This window comes from Pteronotus mesoamericanus, unplaced genomic scaffold (assembly GCF_021234165.1).
Source record: "Pteronotus mesoamericanus isolate MK-2021 breed Mesoamerican mustached bat unplaced genomic scaffold, CSHL_Meso_final contig_263, whole genome shotgun sequence".
Taxonomy (NCBI): domain Eukaryota; kingdom Metazoa; phylum Chordata; class Mammalia; order Chiroptera; family Mormoopidae; genus Pteronotus; species Pteronotus mesoamericanus.
Genome location: NW_026555112.1, coordinates 12831138 through 12854297, shown reverse-complemented (window position 1 = coordinate 12854297; position 23160 = coordinate 12831138). Strand labels below are relative to the sequence as shown.

At 46.2% G+C, this 23160-nt stretch overlaps 1 pseudogene; it reads left to right on the top strand.

Annotated features, from left to right (window-relative positions):
* The window catches only part of LOC129071315 (GTPase HRas-like), a 146552-nt pseudogene extending 123651 nt beyond the window's left edge, over positions 1 to 22901 (top strand).
* Positions 22902 to 23160: the final 259 nt, after the last annotated feature.

Below are 23160 nucleotides of genomic sequence, written 5' to 3'. Positions count from 1 at the left end.
AAACAATGAAAGGCTCTACTGAATATGAGATAAAATGCATAACAACATATGTATTTCAATAAGCCAATGCTCAGGTATAACTACGCTTAAAGGAAAAAAAAAAAAAAACTATTCCCACAAATTTCCAAAGTGCCTCCTAGGAGATGGCATTCTTGCACTGAGGCCACCAGTGTTGGTGACTTATGATAAAAACCAATGTGTCATCCCTCCCAGAATTACATGGACCTTGATAAGAGTCAAACCTCAAGACTAATGGGCTTCAGCCTCATCAGATGTTAGGGGAGCTATTTTGCAGAGAAAGAGACAGATATCAGTAGCACTCCCGAGACACAATGTAAATAATAGAGCCAACTCCTTCCATATCCTACCTACCCAGCCTCTGCCACAGTTCTCTGAGTCAATAACTCCTTGAGCAAACCCGATCACTTGGAACTGCATGGTGGTATCCCAGCTACCTTAGGAAAAAGGTCAAAGCCCTTATCTCTCGCTTTAGAGCTGAGGAACAGGAGAGTCAGAGGGAGAAGTAGTTGCTCCTGGGCCACCAGCGGGGACTAGAACCCAGTCTTCTAGTCTTGGTCTTATAGTCTTTTGACCATATTATAGCACAAGGATGTAATATTCCTAAAGAGGTGTGAGAAAATCACTAGAGGCAGCTCCTTCTCTGGAGTGGTTTGAATGCCATCCCTCCTGAGGGCAGAGGAAACACCAGCTGAGAAACCGATGGGGGTCAGTCCAGGCTATCAGGAAAGAGATGAGCATAGACCAAAACCTGGCATAATGGACATCGTACCAGTCTGAAAAAAAAATCCTGTCAAGTTCTGGGCCACAAACTCCTACTCAGAGTTAACGAATTCACTGATACCACTTCTGCTCTAATTCAGAGGCATTTGAGCAATGCAGAACAGTGAATTTTCCACGTTTAAGTCCAATATCATACGGAATTTCGATTCCCTAAATCCCTTCTCTCTTTTCAGCCAGCTGTCTCCTTTCTTCATAGTGTTCTTTCTGTGGAGGCCTCTCCGGACCAGTCGGCTCCTATCATGGAAATAATTCTGTTTCCCACTAGAAGGGAAAAGAAAATTCACCCATTGAACCAGAGCAAATTGCAGTGACAGCGTGGAGACCCTGGAGAGGCGCCATATTGATTAAAATGTTCAAGTTAGTGAGGAAGGGATCAAAAGGAGGAGAGAAGGAAGAGCAGAAGGGGGAGGAGGAAGACTAGGGGTGGAGGAAGAAAAGACGTAGGGAAGAGCATTCACCTTCTGGCAGTCTGTCCCCCTGGGTATCTTCCAAGAGATTTGATGAGTGGACAGGGAGAAAAGCATTTAGAGCGATGAGGGCCAGGCAGGAAACGGTGCAAATCCCTTGTCTAGCTGCTCTTAGAAGGAGCGCTCCACTATCTCCCCCTTGTGGGGATCAGCACTACCAGGTGCAGATGGATTTTGCAGAGCCTGCCCTGATGGTATCACATACATTAGGCAGCTGGGTTCAGGTGCAGCCCTCACCTGAGGGTGTTTCCTGCAAGCCCTGAATCCTTCTGAATGACCCTGGAAAAAATGGGTCTGTCACAAGTGTCAGCTTAAATGGTTTTCTCTGCATTAACAGTCACCTTTAAACAGAGTGATAGCAGCTCACAATATCACTGCACTTGACAGTTCGCAAAGTGCATTTTCACACCTAATCCTTACTGCCTCCTAATAAAGGAGAAATTATCATCCTTGTCTTACAGGTGAGGGAACTGAGGCTCAATAAAAGTAAGTTATTTGCCCAGAAGGAGAGAGGAGCATACAGCGTCTTGCTCTGTATGAGCACCCAGCTCTCAGCATTCCTAAAGCACCCTCCAGACCCTGAGGAAAGAGGCCTAGCTCCTCCCACTCCCTTTTCCTCCCCCTAGGCTCTTGTGGGGTAATGACATTAACTCCCACCCTAGCTCTGGAGCCATAGCATCGGTCTGATTTTAACAGTCTTTTGTGTACTTTCTTGGTGGCATGTGAATTCAATTGGAATGTGGTCAAACAGTTCATTTGGCAAACATTTTTTTTTTTTAGTTCCTATTAGAAATTTAGGGCTTTCTACTAGTAACTAGGGGATTTAGTGATTTAAAAAATAATAATAATAAAGAAAAAACAAAAAGCCCTGACCAGTGTGTCATAGTTTGTTAGATGTTGTCTTGCAAAGTAAAAGGCAAAATGTCGCCATTTTGATCCCCAGACAGGACGCGTGCCTGGACTGAGGGTCTGGTTCCAGGTTGGGGTGTGTACGAGAGGCAACTAATCGATATTTCTCTCCACATCGACGTTTTTCGACCTCTCTTTCTCCCTCCCTTCCCTCACTCTCTAAAAAATAAATAAATAAATAAATTCTTTTTGGTAAAACCCTGAAATCCAGTGGGCCACAAATTATTCTCTCCACTCAACTGAAAAACAACAACAAAAAGGGGCCAGCTGCCCCGGTCAGCACAGATCAAGCAGCCCAGATATAACACTCTTCGCACCCAACAGGGAACCAGCAGTCAGGGGCCAATCTACTTTGCAGAGAGGTAGGCAATTGGACAGTGGGGACTTTGGGAAGCCCCTGAGCCCGGGGTCTCTTGTGTAGTACTGTGGCAGGCTTAGGGGTGTCATGACTGAGTCCTGCAGACCTAACGTCAACCAGGATCGTGGGAAGGGATTCGGGAGGCTGTCGCCCTAGGTTTACGTTTTGCATGCTGGGTGTCTATGATCAGCCAAGTGCCTCCACCTCTCCTGGCATTGGTTTCCGCCTGTGTGATATGAGGAGCTGGATGTGCTGGCTTCTTCTCGCTGCCTAATGTGCTGGCCCCAGAGCAAGGCAGCCTCGTGGGCTGCTACTCCGCGCTGGTTGCTGATGAGGGTGTTGACTGAGTTCATCTGTTTACCAAGACAGATGCAGCTGTCCCCTTCCAATTACTTCATCATAGGCGCTGACAGACCCTCCCGGCAGGGCTCTTGGCACCCCTCACTGGGGAGCATCTCCAGTCAGTGCCCATCCTCATCAAATTCAGATTTATGGAGTGTGAGGCTGGAAGAGGCCCCAGGAAGGTCGTGAAACACATGGTCTCCAGGCCCCTGGGAGCTCATATGCTGACTCGTGGCCTTTTCCCAAGACACTGGGCCAAGCAGGTCAGCATCAGAGTTCTCACCCTTCATCCTCTGGGGTGGGGGCAGGTGGGACTGAGGAGTGCGCCAGTGCAAGCAGGTCACTCAGCAGCTTTGCATCGGCAGCATGACCACCCCCTACAGGAAGTCATATAATTTTTTTAATCTATAATTTTGGACCACCAATTTTGCTGTGGGTGTAGTGAGGAGCAATAGGTGGGGAGAGTCTTGAATCTACACAGTTATATCCTCTTTTTACCAACAGACAGCATTTTTAAACAGTTATTATGTACCAGACATTATTCTAAGTCTTTCATATCGTTTTATGCATTTATCCCTCACAGTAATCCCACAGAGATTTATCATTCACCCCGTTTTACTGACAAGAGAGCACTGCCTTAGAGAGTGCAGGCTGTTTGCCTGGGACTTAGGCTGAGGTCTGGGGCCTCCCTCATGCCATTGCACCCCAGCTTCTGTAGCAAACAATGGCAGACAACAGAACAGTCGATCAATAAGAGCTAAAACGGAGTGGCACTGAGTACAGAGGTGTGGGGTTGGGAGGAAGGAGAAAACAGTGTAGGATGGAGCTTTTGGGGGAGATTTCCCTGAGGAGGGTGGGTGGGGCTGGCCTTCCCAGGACCAGCAGAATTTCGTAGAGGGGCGGGTCAGGAGCAGGGAAGAGTATGAGCAGTAGGTAGGGGAGGGGGAACAGCAGACGAGCGGAAAAGACAGTGGAGTATGTTTCCTTCTCCCCTTCCTTTTCCTTCCCACTGTCCTCATTCGAGGCTTGATTTCCAGGGACTCTTAAGTGTCTATGAGATACGCACTCTGTGGGCATCTCAGACAAATGTTTGCTTTCTGATGAGCCTGTAGAACAGGAGGCAGTGAAGAGGCAGTGAAAACCCCAAGGATTTTCTGTACCCATCTGCGAGGCTGTTTCACGGTGGTTTTCAACCATTTACATCCATAAGGAAGAAATTCATACGCTAGATTTGGGAGCTATAGACAAGGAGGGATTAAACTGTACCCTCCATGACTGCACTAATCTCATGGTGACTTTCTGGCCCTGGTTTGCTCTTTGACACTCACAAGCAGACTTCTTGCATATTCTTAGGACAGTTTGTCCTCAATCCGTGCCTCCCACCCTGTGCAATGTCTCAGCTCAAGTGGACATCCCCAGAACAGTATGTATCCTCTATGAACCCGAAGTCATTTAGACATTGGTCACAACTGGGCAGCACACCTGTGAAGGGGGTGGGGCACACATGTGTACCGTGACTAAGGGGTGACAGCCACGCCTCTGCCACCGAGAGACCAGACCGTGCTGGCAAGCACCAAGATGGATGGTCGTGTAGACTCAGGGTAAAGGATGCTGGGTCGTTAGCAAACCAGAGACTGCTGGACTGGAATTCTGGCGTTTAGTTTTAGGTATTACCTCTAACCTGCAAGTGCTCACTTCACAGACCCACCTTCTAGAGTCGGGGCTGGAGACTGTCCGCTCTCCCCCACACTCATCCCTGCGTCCTCTGCCCCTCAACACGCACACTCCACGCACATTCAGAAATAGGAAAGGTCAAGCCGCAAACCCTTCCCTGATGGCTCTGTCCCCACGGCTTTATTTTTAGCTTAGAAAAGACCCTTTTTCTTCTGACTCATGGTCCTGCTGACAAATATGCCCTGAGTGGAGCAAGCTAAATAAAAATGTCATTCCCCATGGCACGTCCTTTCTTATCAAAGGGGCCCTTGTAACTGCATCCTGTTTTGTCATTTTGCCTCCTCCCCTCCCCAGTGCCTATGCTCTGAGGGTGCTTCTGCAGAGCAGGGCGCTATGGCCAAATAATCCTTTCCCTACGCTCAATACATCCCCACTTCAGCCTAAGGAGATTTAGTTTAACTCCTTAGATGATGGTACTGGGCAATTTGCTCAGGAGTCACTTGGTTGATGTTAGAGCAGCGCTGTCTGGAGGTGACTAGCACTCATAAGGGGACTGGACACCAAGGTAAGCTACTGGTTTAGTCACTAGACTCTTAATACTGTCTTAGCCAAAAGACTTGCAGACTGGGTAGAAACCAAACATCACATGCTTATGAGAGCTAGGTAGCAGACCTTGCTGTAAATTATAATTTTGGATAGCTCCAGTCCCTTTTCTGGATCTCAGTCAAATCCAATCATTAGATCCACTACTTCTGTACTTTTTCCCTATGACCTCCTAGTCAGTTTATTGCTCATTGGTTCAAAGGTAAGTAGAAATGAAGACGTGGATATCTATTCACTGTGTCTGCTTGCCTATTATTCTTTTTATAGAAAAATGGCTAAATGATAATTTAAAATTGGGCACTAGAAGCTAAAGTGAAGCTACCTGGACCTTCTGTGGGTTTCAGTTTTCCACATCATCTGTCACTATGGGGAACAGACACTTGGTTGCAAGCATCCCACACTGTGTGTCTCCCACCAAAATGCCTCACATTTTTCTAGAAAACTTCTCCATGTCCACAATTTCATATACTGTTTATAACAGTCCTGGGAAGCAGGTATCATTGCCCTCGCATTTCACAGCCGAGCAAACTGAGTTCCAGAAGTGACTAAGTCTTTTGCCCAAGAACACTGAGCTCTTGCAGGACACAGAACCACCTTGACCCCATGCCTTCTAACCTCTTTCTAAGAGCCCTCCCACATAGTCACTGTGGAACAAACCCCTGCCACACCATGAGCTGGGAAAGTCTCATGACGATGAGTTTTTAGAGCTGGGGGTCATTGGCGTCCTCCAAACTGCAAATGTACAAAAACTTCCAAATTCTTCCAGGCAATCCCCCAACTTTCCTAGGATACTGTCCCCTGTGGTCACAGGACCCAGGGTCGCAGGTGAGAAAGGCCCAGGCACACAGCTGGCTCTCCTGCCACTCTGCTCCCATGGAAAAGAAACCTAATCTCCCCAGCCCAGCGTTTGGGCTCCTGGGAGCCTCAGCCTGGCAGTGGCAATTGGATTATCTTTATTATCTCTAGGGAAGGGAACCAGATGTCCCCATTTGACCAGCCACTGCAGTTATGTCCAGCACTGTCCAGCTGTTCCAGACACTGTTCTCAGAGCACCCCATTTATCTTGGATTTCTTAGTGCCATAGCCAAGCTGCCACTGGAGAAAAGGATGCACCATTCCTGACATCAGGGGGGAAATATGAACCAGGAATCTAGGAAATGCTGCTAAGCCTGGTTTCTTCGCAACATGCACCCACCCCTCCCTTTTCTTCCCACTGAACCGAGGAGATATGCCTCTCTTCCCTTCCTTGAAGAATATGAGCCAGGCATCTCTCCTTTCAGAAAAGATTTTCCAATCGTTTCTGAAAATCTGCTGCAATTTAAGGGCAATCCCATTAGAGGATTAGCTTTTGGGTTTTAGTTCCATGTCTTTAGAGAATTGGGGTAACACAGCTGGTTGGATAACTCAGCTCCACAGAGCTACCACGGAGAGCTCTAAGTTCAAGGAATTATGGGGAAACTTCAACCCTCCACCTCTCCTCCCTATCCAAATGTTGTTTCATATTTATTTACAAGAATTGGGATAAGATGCCACTCTAACTTGAGTTTGATCCAGATAGGAAGTCAAGTCATCTTCAGTTCAGTGTCTAATGTGGGTAGAGGTGTTAAAGAGAATATCACACTGCTTGGGAAGTCAAGGGACCGTGTTCCAGTGCTGACCAGACCTGCTGTGTGAGCTGGGTATCCACTGGGTGGCTGCTCATCTCACAGAGACCTCTAGGGAGTGTTTGCCACCCTGTCCCAATGCTGAGGAGAGCTCCACGCAGACGTATGTATATAAGCAATTTGTTCTTGCATCTCTGGGTCCAAATTAATGGATGAGGGCTTCCTAACTGACCCAGGCTGAATGAGTCAGAGTCCCATCCCCAGGAACTTGGGTTTGGCATTAAGAGGCCCCATCTCCTTGGACTGGTCTTCGGAAATTGCTGAGAGATGCTGATGGCAGCCATGCTCCCCACCATAGAAATTGGAGAGTAGTGACAGCCATGCAGAGAGAGAGAAAGGAATAAAGGCTGGGAGAAGAAAAGCTGACCTAGGTAGCAGCAAAAGACACACATGACTACAGCAAGCCGGGAAGTCAGTTCTAGGCACTTACGCATTTTCCCTCAGGAATTCGCTTGATTCAGCTTAAACCAACAACAACAACAACAACAAAAACAGTGATTTATAAAGGACGTTAAAATTAGTTGAGAAGTCTTTAAGGAGAAACATAATATTTGCATGATCTCCAAGAAACTTTGTTCATTACAGAGTGAAGAAACCTGGCAAAGACCACTGCAAGGTAGTGATCAAAGTTAACGTCACCGATGATGAGACATATCAGCATCACACCGCCCCCTCCCTTCTCCCCCCACCCCACCCTGCCAAGAGGATGCACCAAGAGAGACACAGCATCACGTCTGTGGTAATAGTCATAAGTCAGTAAACATAATTCAAAAAGTCATTATGAAAAAAAACATCAGAGAGATCCAAAGTAAGAGACACTCTACAAAATGTTTGACCAGTACTTTTCAAAACTGTCAAGATCTGAATGACAAGAAAAGACTGAGATAAGAGGAAGCATGACAACTAAATGCAATGTGAGATCCTAGCTTAGATCTTCGAGCAGAAAGAGGCCATTCCTAGGAAACATGGTGATATCCAAATGAAATCTGCAGTTCAGTTCATAATATTGCATCAATGTTAACCTCTTAGTTTTGTTCATTGTGCTGTGATTATTTTTTTCATTTAAATAATTTCTTTTTTATTATTCATTTTTTTGTTTGTTTGTTTATATTGTTGTTCAAGTACAGGTGTCTCCATTTTCCCCCTACCATGCTCCCCTGCCCCACTGACCCCCACCTACCACCCTCAGTCCTACCTCCCTTTGGCTTTGTCCATGGGTCCTTTATACGTTTTCCTTGACGTCCCTTCCCCTTTTTTCTCCCGTTATCCCCCTCCCCCTCCCCTCTGGTCACTGTCAGTTTGTTCTTTATTTCAATGTCTCTGGTTATATTTTTCTTGCTTGTTTTGTTGATTAGGTTACACTTAAAGGTGAGATCATGTGGTATTTGTCTCTCACCGCCTGGCTTATTTCACCTAGCATAATGCTCTCCAGTTCCACCCATGGGTATCGCAAAGGGTAGGAGTACCTTTCTTTCTGCTGTGTAGTATTCCATTATGCAAATGTACCATAGTTTTTGATCCACTCATTTACTGATGGGCGCTTAGGTTGCTTCCAGTACTTGGCTATTGTGCTATGATTACAGAAGATGTTAACAATACAGATATTTGAGTAAAGAATATGTGTGAATTCTCCTTATTATTTTTGCAATTCTTCTGTAAGTCTAAAATTATCTCAAACTAAAAAGTTTAAAAGGGGATGAGTGTGATTTCTTATCAAGATAGAGGGACCCCCGATGGAACTGAAAGGCATGGATATATTTGAGCCTTAGGTTTACGTTACCTCCAGTGACTTTTGTTTCTTACAATCAAAAAAGTCTGATGAATGAACACTGCATAAGTCATTAAAATTTTCAACACCTCAGATGGAATCTTCCCCAAACCAACACACACCATTGAACTTAATGCTTAGCACTTTACAGGGTACAAAGTATCATCTCTAACTCCTCTACTCCTAATGCGCAAAAGCCGACTGCAGCCCCAGATGGGGACAGTGCTTCTACAAGGGCCTGGGAGAAAGAGACGCAACTCCCGTTTAATCACCTGAGCAATGCAGGTGATTTTTCCCTAAGTTAAATTATGAACTTTTAAAAAATACTATGAACTTTTATAACTAGTGTTATCCACTGACCATGCAACAACTTGGAAGTCATCTAGTAACTAGTGACATCTAGTAACCTCCCACCCAAAGTGGGAAATCTTCACACATATGCACCTAGCAATACAACATGCCTTGAAACATGAGGGGAACTGCACAGCGAGCCAGCCTTTCCATCTCTCAGTCGGGTTTCTGTTCATTGGGAAGACTCTTGCGCCCAGAGTGATGCTCAACACCCTCGTGGGTCTGGGACAGTCCTGGTTGATGCCTGTTGTACAGAGATAGTTATTACGAGTGCTGCTGTCAGTCTCGGAAGCGGCCTAGCTTAGGTGCTTGCTCACCTTCCTTATGCTAAACCAAGAAGAAAAAGTCTCTTAGTTAAATGTGAGGACTAAGATGTTATCGTACAGAACTATACCCTTTTTCAAATAGTGTTTCAAACATTTTAAAACAGCTGTTTTGCCCCCTACATACACATCGAAGAGTCACCGTTCACCCAGCTAAGTTCCATAAGTCAGTTTCCAGAACCCTCACCAGCCCTCATGAACCCCGTGGATGTGCTCTGAAGACCAAGACTAAGCCAGAATGGAATGCAAAACTCCATATGTGGTTTGACTAATTTTGAAGCATTAGAATTATTACATTATTCTCCCATCAGTCTTGTTAAGGTGTCATTGGCCAGCATTATTTGTAACATAGAAACCAGAGGCCAATTAAATGACCCACAATGGGGAAATAATGAAATAGTTTATAGGATCATTATACAGTGAAATATTCTATAGCCATTACAATCATATTGTAAAAATATGTTTACGAGGAAGGGAAACAGCCCACGAGATACCCTTAAATGCAGAAAGCAGGACTTGTAGGAATGAGCTGTTACAACCACCCGCAGCAACAGGGAGACTCTCACCAGCATGTCCTGTTGCCCAGAGAAGCAGACACACTAGAGTGCGACACCACTTCTGTAAAGTTCAAACCCCACCAAAACTCACACATGGTGTTAGAAGTCAGACTGGTGCTTTCCTTTTGTGGGGAGGCGTGACTGGCAAAGGGCCGAGGGGCTTTTGGAACGTTGGCCAAATATTGTTTCTTGATCTGGGTGTAGGATTGCAGAAGGTGCCCATGCTGTAAAAATTTGAGCCTTGGACGTTTGTCCTGTGCATTTTCGTGTATCTATTTTATACGTCCAGAAAGTTAATATTATAAAAAGAAAAAAATAAAAAAGCATTGATACGTAAAACTCAGGGGGACAGGTTAGCGATTCTAAAACTACTTCACATATGCATTAGGGTTGAACAAGTAAGTAAACAAGCCAAGAGAATGGGAGCCAAGTTTTTCTCTGTCAGAGGAAGAAATTACAAATAAGTGAGGGAGAAAAGCTGGAAGGAACCCTGTAATGGCAGAGCAGAGTTGAAGATAACCCCGTGAACCGGTGTGTATCTATACAGAGAGATATACACCAAAGAATGATAGATACATGTGTGTGCACAGGTTAACACAAATACAATGATTTCTTAGCCTTGTTTGCTGAAAGGACTGGGGAGCAGTAGCACCCCACTAACAACGAGCATCCCCAGTGCCCAGATCTTGGGTTTTAAATATCATTCCTCAAGGAAAGAGCCCAGGGCTCCCAGGAGAAACAGCCGAAGTGGGATAACAGAAAGGAAGCAGCCTGCGTTCCAGCCCCAGCAGCGCCTTAAAACAGCTCTCTGGTTTGGGACGAGACATTTCAGTTCCCTTACTGAACAGCCAGGGGAATTCTGTAGGCATTGCCCACCCTGCTGGGTTACAATATTGGGCTCAAAAAACACAAGTAGTGAAAAAAAGTAAAGAGAAAGACTGAAAAAGTAGAGTTGGGGTCACTGTCGTGGTTAGCAGAGCCCCATCGCTGAGGACAGCTCTGTAACACCGTGAAGCGTAATCAGAGACGGGTCAAGCCGTCCTTTGCGTGTACAAAGGAGAACAGTGGCCTGTCCTCAGTGGGGTCGGGGTGAGGTGTGTGGTTCACACTGAACACGTGTCTTCCACCTTCCCAAGCCCCCTTCTCTGTGACCAGGATTTCCCAAGCTCAGCTTGCTGAATCACGTTTGTTAATTCATGGGTCTGATCCTTGACCTGGCCAGTTACCTTCAGTGATGGAAACAAATCTAAAATGTCTGTATTGAACAGTGACTCTCTTTTCCATTTAATTGTGGACTGACAGGAAGAAGAGGGGGAAAGTGTTTGCAATATGGCGTTTTCTCACCAGGTGGCAGCCAAGGCCCATGGTTGAGATTCAGTTCTGGCCTCCAGCCCTTGATGGAAACTTCTGTTTAAAATCCTGTCCAAGGGAACCAGAGAAGATACTGTAGGCTTTACGAGTTGTTTTCTATGGGCAACAAGTGTATGGTGACAGAACAAGGGCCAAGGGCCTAAAACTACATCCACGGATAGATGGAAATGAGGCAAAAATAGGAACATGCCAGTGCTGACGTGCACTTGCCCGCAGAGCGGTGACCTCTGGCTTTGGAGGTCTTTTAAATGAATGGCCTCTCAGCCAGCTTGAAGCTGCAAGCCTGTCTGGAGACAGGCGATGGGAAGGCCAACCTCTCCAGGAATCTGTCATCACTTCTAATCTGGAATGCATATTTTTGGGTATGTGAAGATTGGCCTAGTGTAGTTTTAAGGCCCCATCTTCAAGCTCTGAACTTTTTGTTGTTCATGCCGCCTAGCTTAGAAGTTTTAGAAAAGATGAGGAGAATGTGGGCCCCCCGAAATCTGAAATTGTACGCAGGACATTCCTTTCATCTAATAATTATTGTTGGATTTGATTGAGCACTTGGTATGTGCAAAGCATTTTTCAAGAATGATCTGATTTGATCGTCACAACCACCAAATAAGGCAGACTGATCATCCTCAGACAAGCGCAGAAGCGAACACTCAGAGGGGTTACATAGCAAGTAAGCAGCAGGGCTGGGACTCCTACCGAGGTCTGTCACATATCCAAGTTCAAGTTCATACCTACCATGCTATGCAAGCTCCAGGGTGTACACTTGAGTGGGAGCCGTGCTAGGGGCTAGGCATAGAAATTGATGGGACAAGGTCTCTGATGTTAGAAAATACGAGAAGACACAGACATAACCGAAATACAAACGGCCAAGTCTAATATACACGTGTATACAAAGTACTGTAACAGCCAGAAAGCAGACCAGTTAGGCTGTGAGGTCATCAAGGAAGGTTCTAAAAACGTGAGTGGTGAGGAAGGGCATCCCAGGCACAGAAAAGAGACCATGCAAAGGCACTGAGGCATAAACTTGCAGTGTCCATAAAGAACGTTGAGCATAGGGTGTGTGAAAAAAGAGGGGGAGGAGAGGAAATGGAAAACTTCACTTAACACTGAAGAACCACAGGCAGTAAGGCACAGAGACTGGATTTCCAGCAACAAGGAGATGGTTTGGGCTGGTGTGTTTTAGAAGGTTGCTTCCCAGAGGACAAGGTGCACCTGTCCATTGCCCATGTCGTCTTGAGTGCTTTTCACTTCCCATAATGATTCAAAGAAATTCTTCGTATCTTAGTCAAGGAAAGGGAAAGGACAGCTTCCTCTGTTGCCATGAACCAAGAAGGAATCAGCAACTTGAATACCATCTTGAACACCTACTGAGAAGATCAATTTCAGCTCTTAAGGTTCCCTAAGAACCAACGGCCCAGGCTTTAGACAAAGTTGCCCTGGCAGGAGCTAGCAGGAATTCATGGGTGGGGAACTGGCACTTTGACTTTTAGGGATGCTGCAGAAGTCTCTTCCCTTCGGTCTCCTTTAGGACCAAGAGCCCCGTCTAAGGGCTGGGAACTAGGGTTCTCAGCTCTGCCATCACTGCACCTGGGCTCAGGCAACCTTCCACTTCACAGAATGGTATCTGGGCTGACACATCTTTGGTCATTTACTTCTCTAAGCCACTCCTTAATTTAAACAACTTAAGAACACCGACCTGGGGCCCTAAAGTAGTCAGGAAAGCCAATTATTAAATGTGGGAGACCAGTGGGCCAAAAGGAAGAGACAGTAATAATGCTCTTTTCTCTAATTTTCTTTCCCTGTTGTTCAGGTAGAACGTTCTTACTCCCCGGACAGTCTTCCTGGGCATGATATGAATGACTGCAGTCTGACCTTTAACAGCTCCCAACATTTTCTCACTCCCATGCTCCCTCCCTGGGATTTGGCTCCCTCTCCAACCAGGCCCTCACTTCACAGCAAGCTTATCTTTCATGGCCTCCAAGGCTTTATCTTGTTTAAGAAGACAAATCTGGTACTACAAAAAATCAAAACATTTCTCTGGCTAGGTCTCGCTGACCAGGGCACAATTATCTCTGACCCACTAGACATGTAAAATTGCTGTTATTATTATAGAAATAATTGTATGCTTAAAAAATAGTTACATTACAGAAAGGCATGAAATGAGGAAATTTTCCCTCCTCTGACTTCCAGAGATAAACACTCTCACCATTTCTGGGTTTCATTCTCTTTGGTTACCATTGTAGCATTAAGTAGAGTGCTTATGCCTCTATTCCTTTCTTTGTTCCTTGATTTAGTTAGAATTTTAAGTTGACTGTTTACTTTTATGTGTAGACAGTATCTGTTAACCTCTTCCTGTGGAAGATAAGGAATTCTAAGAGTTCGCCCTTCCTTCCACCTGTCCTCAATCCCTCCAAATTCCAATGGATTGTGTTATTCTTTCAATGTCAAGATAACAGCATTCACATTTCATGCTAAATCTTATGTTCTGAGAGTTTGACAAGAGTAGTGCCCTGGTTTCTCATTTTCAGTGTAAGGGTAGAGCATATGAATAATAATTCTACAAAGGAAAATCCCAGAGCAAGCTGATAACCTCCCTTTCTTGTCTTCAGCGCCTCCATCTCCCACCTCAGATGAACTAATAACAACTACAACTTCTGGGTCCATCTTCTAACACCGCAGGGAGCTGAAGGTAGGACAAACAATGTCTATGGATGTAGAAGAAAGGAGATACTCTCCATGCCATCTTCTTCAAAGAGATTACCACCTATAGCTTCCTTTTTCCCTGTTTGTCACCAGGCAGTGTCAGCTCACCCAGCAAGCCCAACAGAAGTCTGTGACTAGTAAGCCAGACCAGCTTCCAGCCTGGGGAAAGGGCATAGGGGCGGGGAGTGGGGATGAAGAGAGCCTTTCAGCTCTAATTGCTGATGATGAAGATATTGAAGCAGGTTAGAAATTTAAGCTGCCATGTGGCATAGGCCTCCTCTCACCTTACAGAGACGTTCTAAGTTTCTAGCATCAATAGAACTCCATAGCAAAGTCTAGAATGAGCCCTGGTTGGTGTGGCTCAGTGGATTGAGTGCCGGACTGCAAACCAAAGGGTTGCCAGTTTGATTCCCAGTCAGGGCACGTGCCTGGGTTGCAGGCCAGGTCCCCAGTAGTGAGGGGCACAAGAAGCAACCACGCACTGATGTTTCTCTCTGTTTCTTTCTCCCTCCCTTTCTCTCTCTCTAAAAATAAATAGTCTTTTTTTTTTTTAAGTCTAGAATGATAAAAGACTCCCTCTACTAATCCAGTCTACTAATAAATGACTTCCTTGTTTAGAAAGGAACCTTGAAACATTATACCACCTGGGACTTTTAGTAATGGGGATATGGTGGGCTAAGTTCTTTTCCACCTCACTGAAAAGAAAATGCTCAATAAAATAAGTAAAGAAAAAATTAAACATGCAGTTGGGCTCACAGGAAAGATAGGAAAATCCTTTGATGTCCGAAATAATGATAGACTTGAAAGCCAGAAGAATATGTCCTCAAACTGCCATGGCCCTGGGAGAGAAGGACATGGGGACCAGATTCTGAAACAAGCCCTGATAGAGGCATCATTAGGAGACACAGGCCAGGAAACAAGGCCTTAAGGAGTAGGATCTGAGAATCTTATGCAAAGCTGTGATCCTCAAGTAAAAAGAAACTACAAAGTCTCTGCCTCATTCTCAAAGGGTAACAACACCAGGAAAAAAGTGGGTATAAAACCTGCACCCTCCAGCCCAGGGTACTGTCAAGGAAGTCTGTCTCTACTTGGAGTGCTGAATGGGAAGACATTCTCTTGAGAAACCAAAAGACTTCAAGGCAATTTTGAACATGAGTTTGGTGTCCAAAAATACCCCATGCCTATGATGGAGGATCACATCAGTATAGCAATTGGTCCTGGGCCATGATACCCACCCTGAGGCCTCTCGTGGAAGCAAAGTTCATGCTGATCGACAGGGACCCGGAGAGCAAGTAGCCCAGGATTTCCATGTAGACAATTCTGGTGAAAATGAGCTCATAGTAAAATACTTCAGACCATCCTGAGAAGCAGCATGAGAGAGAATAAGCTTTGCTAAAACATACCTAACATAACAATTTAAGAGACAGAAAAAATAGATATAAGAACAAGTCACACCCTGGCTGGTATGGCTCAGTGGGTTCAGCATTGGCCTATGAACCAAAATCCTGCTGGTTAAATTCCCAGTCAAGGCACATACCTGGGCTGTGGACTAGGTCCCCATTTGGGAGCATGCAAGAGGCAACTCATTGATATTTCTCTCTCACATTGGTTTCCCTCACTCTTTCTCCCTCCCTTCCTTTCTCTCTAAAAAAAATAAATAAAATCTTTGATAACAGAAAAAAAAAAAAGGACAAGTTACTGTGATTTCTTTGAGAAAGGCTGCCCCCAAATCACTCCAGGAGAAAAAGTCAGAACGCCAGAAGGAACCAGACACCCTCACTCAGTGTGACACTCCGTGAGTCCTGGGGAGCAGGTCATGGCTGTGCGTGAGGCTGTGACGGAGCAGGAGTGCCCAGGCTCCCAAAGCCACATGCTGGCTCTTGCGGTGTTGATATTGGAGGTAGGGTGGTGGAGAGGGCGGTGGGGCAACAGCTAAAATAATAGCACCCTTTGCCATTCCCACAGAAGCAGCCCAGGAATCGCAGTATTCATATCCAGAGCTGCGTGGCGTCGGCACTAATGAGCCCGTGCAGTGGGAGGATTCTGATGGCTTGGGAGGAGCCCTCTATTTAAGGAGCAGAAACCTCGGTTCCATTGATCAACTCTTCACCGATTTACCAGACCCTCCCCCAACCCCCATCTTTTGAGCTCCTAGGATGTCTGGATGCATGTCTTCCACATTAGAAAGGCTGATTCTCTGCTAAGAGAAAGAAAGAGGGGGACCCTGGGGCATTTATTTTTTGCTGGGACCCAAAGCAGAGTACCTGACTCTGGCTGCGTTTGCCGTGGTGTAACACAGTGCCATTCTCCTTGCTCATTAAATGGCCTTGGAAGGGGAAGCACACTCTAAATCAGGGGTTCTGAAACTCCAGTGTGCATTCGAGTCAGCAGGAAGACTCAGTGACGCCCCAATGGCTGCATCCCACCCCTGGACTTTCTGATCCCACAGGTCTGAGGCAGGTCCTGAGAATACATGTCTAACAGGTTCCCAAGCGACATTGATGGGGCTGGTCCGTGGACCACACTCTGAGAGCCACGGGGCTAAAGCACTACTTCTCAAACTCTCCTGGGCCTAAATATCACCTGCGCATCTTGTTACAACCCAGAGTCTGATTTAGTGGGTCTGAGGTGAGGTCAGAGGTTCTACAAGTTTAACAAGCTCCCAGGTGATACCGGTGCTTGTTCAGGGTTCAGGCGGCAAGGCTCGAGAAGTTACTTTTCTATTATTCTACTTCCTGTGTACTAGACCTATCATAGGTAGATATGGAAGAGAGGAAGGAGCCTCTGTGATTCTTCTTAAGGGCTCTATTCCTTCAGAGAAGCTGCCCAGCCCACCCTCAGTCACTAAGAACAATGGCGAGAATGTCAGTGAGGCCGGCACTGAGCCCATTCCATCCGCTCCAAAAGCCAAGGGCTTCTGCGGAGCGGGCTTATTCGTGTTATTGCCCCCTGGGTTGGGTGGCACTGGGAGGAAGTATAGTGAGATGGAGGACTGAAGCCTGGGGTAGCAGGAATGGCCAAGGGGAGAGAAAATCCGAGAAAGCTCAGGAATACCTTCGCATGAGCCCAGTGCAGAATGTCCTGTACTGGCACCAGCTGGCTTAGGGGAAAAAAAGAAAGAAAGAAAGAAAAAGAAAAAGAAACCTGTTCTAAAATTGGCCTTTCTACTCTTGGGAAAGTCAGATTCTTTCCCAACAGCCACTAGTCTGAGGGAGATTGCAAGAGAGAGAAGGGAGGAAATCTCTCCATGCACCATTACCTTCTATGATGGATGGCTTTCCCCTTGGGCTTTGTTTAAAGCCAGCATTCTGAGTTTTGGCTCAGGCCCAGGCCGTCTGGGAGCCCGGACAGCCACAGCTGATAGCAAGGGCACCGGGAACCAGTGCCTCGGTTAGGTTCCCAGCTCTAGCCATGGATTTCTAATTATAACAGTCTCTTGCTCTCAGGTTGTACATACACTTCTCAAAAACACTTCATTCATTTATTCATTCCTCTCATCAACAAATATTTATTGGGTATATGCAACATGCATAGCACTGCCTTATGATGTCCAGGAAGGAGCTGAGAATCAAAAAGCCATATGGATCATTAGGTTACAAGAAAGAGGCAAACGCTGCCCTTTCCTGGTGACATTTTTATATGTAGGAAGGCTCAAGGGAAGTGCCTTTCCTGGCCCAAAAAGGAGCATCCACGGTCACAGGACACAGTCAGCCCTGGAGCCACAACTGTCATTCAAAGCTCACCCCGTCAAAGTGCAACACACTCCGTGTCCCCCGGCACATCCATGCAGGGGCCTTCAACCACCCTCTTTCAGACCCCAAAAGGAGGAAATGGACTCAGAAGAAGTTTGAAGGTCTGACGCAAGACAAAACAAGAACTCCACCAAAATATCCACAGGAAAACCCACTAGGGCTACTGAAGGCAGAGTGGTCTCATTGCATCATGCACTGGGTGGTTAGCAGTGATCCTGGCCAGGAGAGAGCTAGCAAGACAGCTCTGAGTTTCCATCAAGCTCTCTAACTGCCTGTGGCCTGAACACACCAAGGTCTCCTCCAAACAGCAAGAACCATCCTCTTTTGGTAGAAGTCTATTCTAGAAGTGGCTTCTGAAATCAGAGCCGAAGTCCACCTCGACAAAAGGCTGATATTAGATCAGGATCCGGTTCAGAGACTCTGCATGTAGACTTTATAGTTGGGTAGGCCAGAAGAAGTTTACGTTCACTTCTTACAACATCTCATCTGACCGTGGTGGGGTCAGAATCACCATGTGCTTACAGAAACCGACTTACCCGGGCTTCAACTTCTGCCATTCTAACTTCATTCATAAGTTTGAGTGGAGCCGTGGGTGCCACTGGTAGTTCTGATATGCAGTCAGAACTGAGGGCCGCCGGTGGGGAAGATGAGTGTCAAACAGCTCTTCACAAACAGAATTCTCTTTTTTTTGTCCTCTTACCCAGCTCTTTTCATTTATTTTCATTTCTTTTCTTCTCTCTTTTCTTTATTTTGTTTGTGTATATTGATCTATCGCAGAATTTTCAAATATTTAGGAAATAATGAACGTACCCACTGCCAAGATGTAACAGATTTTTTAACCTGGCACGTTTGTTCGGGATATTGTCATTCAGAAATAAAGTTACAAATAAGCACTAAAGCCCATCTGAATACCCCATTTCACTCTTCGTCGTCCCTTCCAAGAGGAAATAGCTCTCCTGACGTCAGCACGCATCCTTCCCATGTGTGAGTTCCACTTTATTACAAATTCACATGTTTGTTTACAAGGTTCTCATGGATGATGTCCTAGGGCAGCGATTTTCAACCTTTTTCATCTCAATGCACACACATAAACTTATTACAAAAATTCTGCCCTACACACGAAAAATATTTTTGTTGATCTGACAAAAAAAAAAGGTATAATTTTGATTCATTCACACTGGATGGCTATTGTTGAGTTGGCTGATGTCATTTTTTTATTTAACAATCTAAGGGAAAAGACATTGGTACCCCTGACTAAATAGTCAAGTATTGCACATTTTAAAATTTTTTGCCACACACCGGTTGAAAATCTCTGGTCTAGTGCACATGTTCTTTTGCACCTTGTGTTTTTTCACTCTCCATTACAACTTCAAGGGGTACTTATCCGTAGTGATCTATCCCATCTGCATTAATTGCTATTGAGAGACAGCCAAGTCCCCGGGCCTGGATCACTGGCTGAGGTCTGGGTGAAGGATTTGCCCCACTGCCCTAGAATCTTCCTCCTGGAGCTTTGATGAGGCACTTAGATCAGGTGCCTGTGGACTCCCAGGTTCCCAGCCTCCGCTGGAGGTGGCCCCACACCCAGGGTTGCTGTTGCCACAGGAGTTCATACTGTTTGCTCAATGGAGCATGTCAGCAGAGTACGTCACCTTGCAGCCATCACAGGAGAGTAGATCGTCTTACAGGGCAATTAGAAAGTGCTAGGCCTGAGCTCTCTGGAGTTCTCTTGTTTCCTCTCCACCACCTGAGAGAGGAAGGACCGCCTTGCCAGCCAGAGCCAGGGAACCATCAGGTCACGGCCCTCACATCATGCAGCTGTGGAATTTTCATTCTGCCTTTTCATTTTTCTGAAAAGTGAGGGTCAGACACAATGGGACTGAGTGCCCTGTTTACTCTAGCAATCCTTCGAATGGATGAAGACAGGACAGCATAAATGCCTGGGTTCATAACTTACCTACAGATTCACAGCACCTTGGGGGTAGACAGGACACTAAGGTTTCTATTATAGGTGACTAACTGTTGGGTTCCATTTCCTGTATCCCATTCCCCCTTAAAACGCTGCAAATGCCCTAAGGCAGGAGCCTCACCTCTTCACTCTAACTCCTCAACTTACATTTATTGAATGCTGTTCTTTCTTAACGTTTATTGAACACAAAGCACAAAACTTGGCACAAGATCGGGGTGGAGGTGACAGGGACTGTAAATATTAATAAAAATCAAGCTTCCCCCCAACCCCCACCCTGGCCACAAGGAGCACTTGCACCTGTATCCACACCTCCCTGATACAAAGTAGATTCAGATGAGGAATAATAGAGTCACATGGAGCTGGAGGCTGATAAATAGGAACTTCAGAGGGACGCGATTTAGGGGACACAGAGAACTTCTTGGATAAGGCGGGCATAGCCTGGGTACAACCCAGGAACTGGTGTTTACAGGGGGGCCCTTAGCAGATATACCCATTGCTTGGAACACAGATGAGATCACAGAGTGTTTGTTAGTGCTTTCTGGGAAGCCGTGTCAGCCGTTGTTATAAGGAAGGAAGAAGAGAAATGAAAGAGAAACCAAGCAAGGAGGTAGAAGCTGGGTTGTAAGGACCCTTTCCTCATCATTTATAATGAGAACAAAGCCTACGTGTGCTCCTGTGAGGAAGGCAGCAGTAGCAAAGCACAGAGACACAGGGCCCAGCCTGAGCCTCAGCTACTCCCAGTCGTGGGCCAGAGACCAGGCCGGACCATGCGGTGGGCAAGCCGGGGTGGACTGTGAGGAAGGGAGGCAGTGCCACAATGTGCTGTAGGACTCCCCCCAGATGCCTCTGCATTCAGCTGTGGTAAGGTCACGGGCGAAACTTACTTCAGTGACAAGAGAAGGTGTCTAATGCTTTTCCCAAGGAGAATCCCATAAAACTGAAAGGATAGTTGGGAGATGCTTCAAATCTGAGTTATAATAATAACAATCCTTCACAGTTCATCTTGTTCTTTCTTCAACATGAACTCATTAGGTTTAGAATTAAACCTGGGGTTTAAGGCACAAGGTTACTACCACTTTTTTTATAGAAACTGTTCAGGGATGCTAAAGAGTCTATAGTCAGCTCTCTGTTAAGCTAGGGACACAATTCCAGTCTTCTGATTACAAATCCTGGGGGATTTCCACTCTGCCGTACTGTCAGTCTAACATCAACTATGCAATAGATGAACACTGACAGCGATGATGTCAGAAGGGAGAGGCTCAGAGTCCTGACCCACCTTTCTCTTCTGCTTCTAAAACAGCATCTCTAGTGACCAGGTAAGAAGACGAGGAAGAGGGCGCATCGGAGAGAGAATGCCTCCGAGCTTTCAGCACAAGACCACATTTGGCTGCATTTTTCACAAATAGCATAACAGAGTTCTAAAAGAGTCACGTGGCAATGAGTGACCCAGGTGTGCTCTGAACGGGAGCTGGGTCTGAGGATCTCAGAAGCAAGGAAAATCTAAATTGCCTCATTGTGTGGAATGCTCTGGGCTACCAAATCATTCCAGGTTGACCTAAATGTAAAATCAAGTCACACCCTTCCCTTAGCGTCTCTGGACCCTTTTGCTTGTCATGTACTCTTAGTCTCAACTATTGACATTGGCCAAAGTCCTGGCGAGTTGTATGTCCCAAAATGAACCAAGCTCTTTTTGAGTAATGTGTCCTTTTCAGCATTTTTTGGCTAAATTAAGCCCTTTGTTTAAAGGGTATCTGTTGCTATCTTAAAACATTTCTCTAAATGGGAAAATAACTTCATGTGTACCCTTAAGGTAGCCACTTTCTTGGCTTCAGGAAATGGAACAATTGCAGCATTTGCATTTGGGCTGCTTTGAAATTGTGGAACTGATCCACAATCCCCACCCCAAAGATCCCCAGGGTCTCCCTTTCATAGTCTGCCTTCTGCTCCTTCCTTTAGTCTGTGCTCAAGTTTGTAGCATGATGAGCAGCTAAGTAAGCTCCTTGGGTCATCTGTGGCTCCATCTGTTTCTGCCCCCACATACTCCCATCCCATCTTCAAGGCATCTAAGTACATTAGCTCACAGGAGGGGAGCTGAAAAGTCAGGTTCAGAGGTGGTCATGGGACCGCACTGGGGATGAGGCAAAGCTGAACACGGGGTCTAGCTGCTCTGCTCCCCAGGTAATTGTGGCTCAAAGGGAAGCCTAGCATGCCTGCACCATTTATGTTTTTAAGTGGGGAGGAGGAGGTACCAGAGAAAGAGGAGGAGCACATGCTGATGCCTCCCCTTGAATTGGAGAGGGTTCCTCTATAACCTCCTGTTTCCCATTCCCGGAATGAGATCCTTGGAAGTAGTTTATTGGGCAGGGGCGGGGGTGGGCAGGTGGTCATGGAATGAACCACAGTTCCAGGGGCAGCTGCCTAGGACTGTAAGTCGTAATACCAGGCACTCTGCAGGCAAAATCCCTTCCATGGTGCTCAGCACCCCGCCCCCCAGTCGCCCTTGGAAATACTGCCATCTGGCGGGAATTTTGCAACCTTCCCCCTTCTCCAGGCTTCATGCCAAGGAATGAGCAGTATCTCAAAATGGCTGAAGGGTCAGGCCCTAGAGGCTCCAGGGTCCTCTGGGCCCTCCAGGGCTTGCTGTCCTCATGGCTCTCTCCTCCCCACAGGCTGAGAATCCAGGGTCAATGCCTCAGGTCTGCGCTCTGAAACCTGGGCACTCATGTCCTCCAGCCCCTCTCACGCCTTCCTTCCCCTAGGACCATAATGCGTCATGCCTCTGTGTCTTCCCCAACTGTGTCTCTGCCTGAGATGCTCCCTCTTCCCTGGGCACCAGTCCAAGCAAGGACTGCCCATCCTTTCAGACCCAGCTCATTGCCTCGTTGTCTCGCAGCCTCCCATCTTGGCATCCTCCCATTTGGTTTCCCTAATTCTGACGTATCCTGCTAAGTCATTTTATATTCCCACGTCCTCTCCACATGCCTGGCACACTGCTCAGAGGTTAGAAGATATTCAACAGATGGCTGTCGATTGATGTCCAGCCTACATCCTTCTAGTTACAAGTACATTTCTTAAATTAGGAATCTGAATGTACAACTGGCTGCACCCAATCCTTAGACGCAGAGGAAGAACCAGAGGCACCTTTGATTCCATTTTTAAAGATGGGGTTGCAGGGCGATGCAGAGGATTCTGACGGTTCATGAATCTGTGTGAGCTGAACGCTGAAATGCACTCATCTCTCTGTGTCCTTCCAGATCGACAGAAGTGGGACAAAGCGGAGGACATCAAAGTGTGATGACCCTAGACTTTTACCCAGCTCAGTGGTATGATGCAGAGTTCAAGTACTAAATCTGAGTTCTGACTCTGTTTGTTGAACACTTACTAAAATGTGACTAAAACATACTTGTCCAGCAAAAATGTCTTGAGGCCAATACCTATCTCCAGTCACAAAGTGACTTCAATAAATATTTCTGGGACAAAAATAAATGAGATAACATGAAAATGGTATATAAACTGTGAAATGCAATACAGATTCTCACTGGTAACATTTGGAG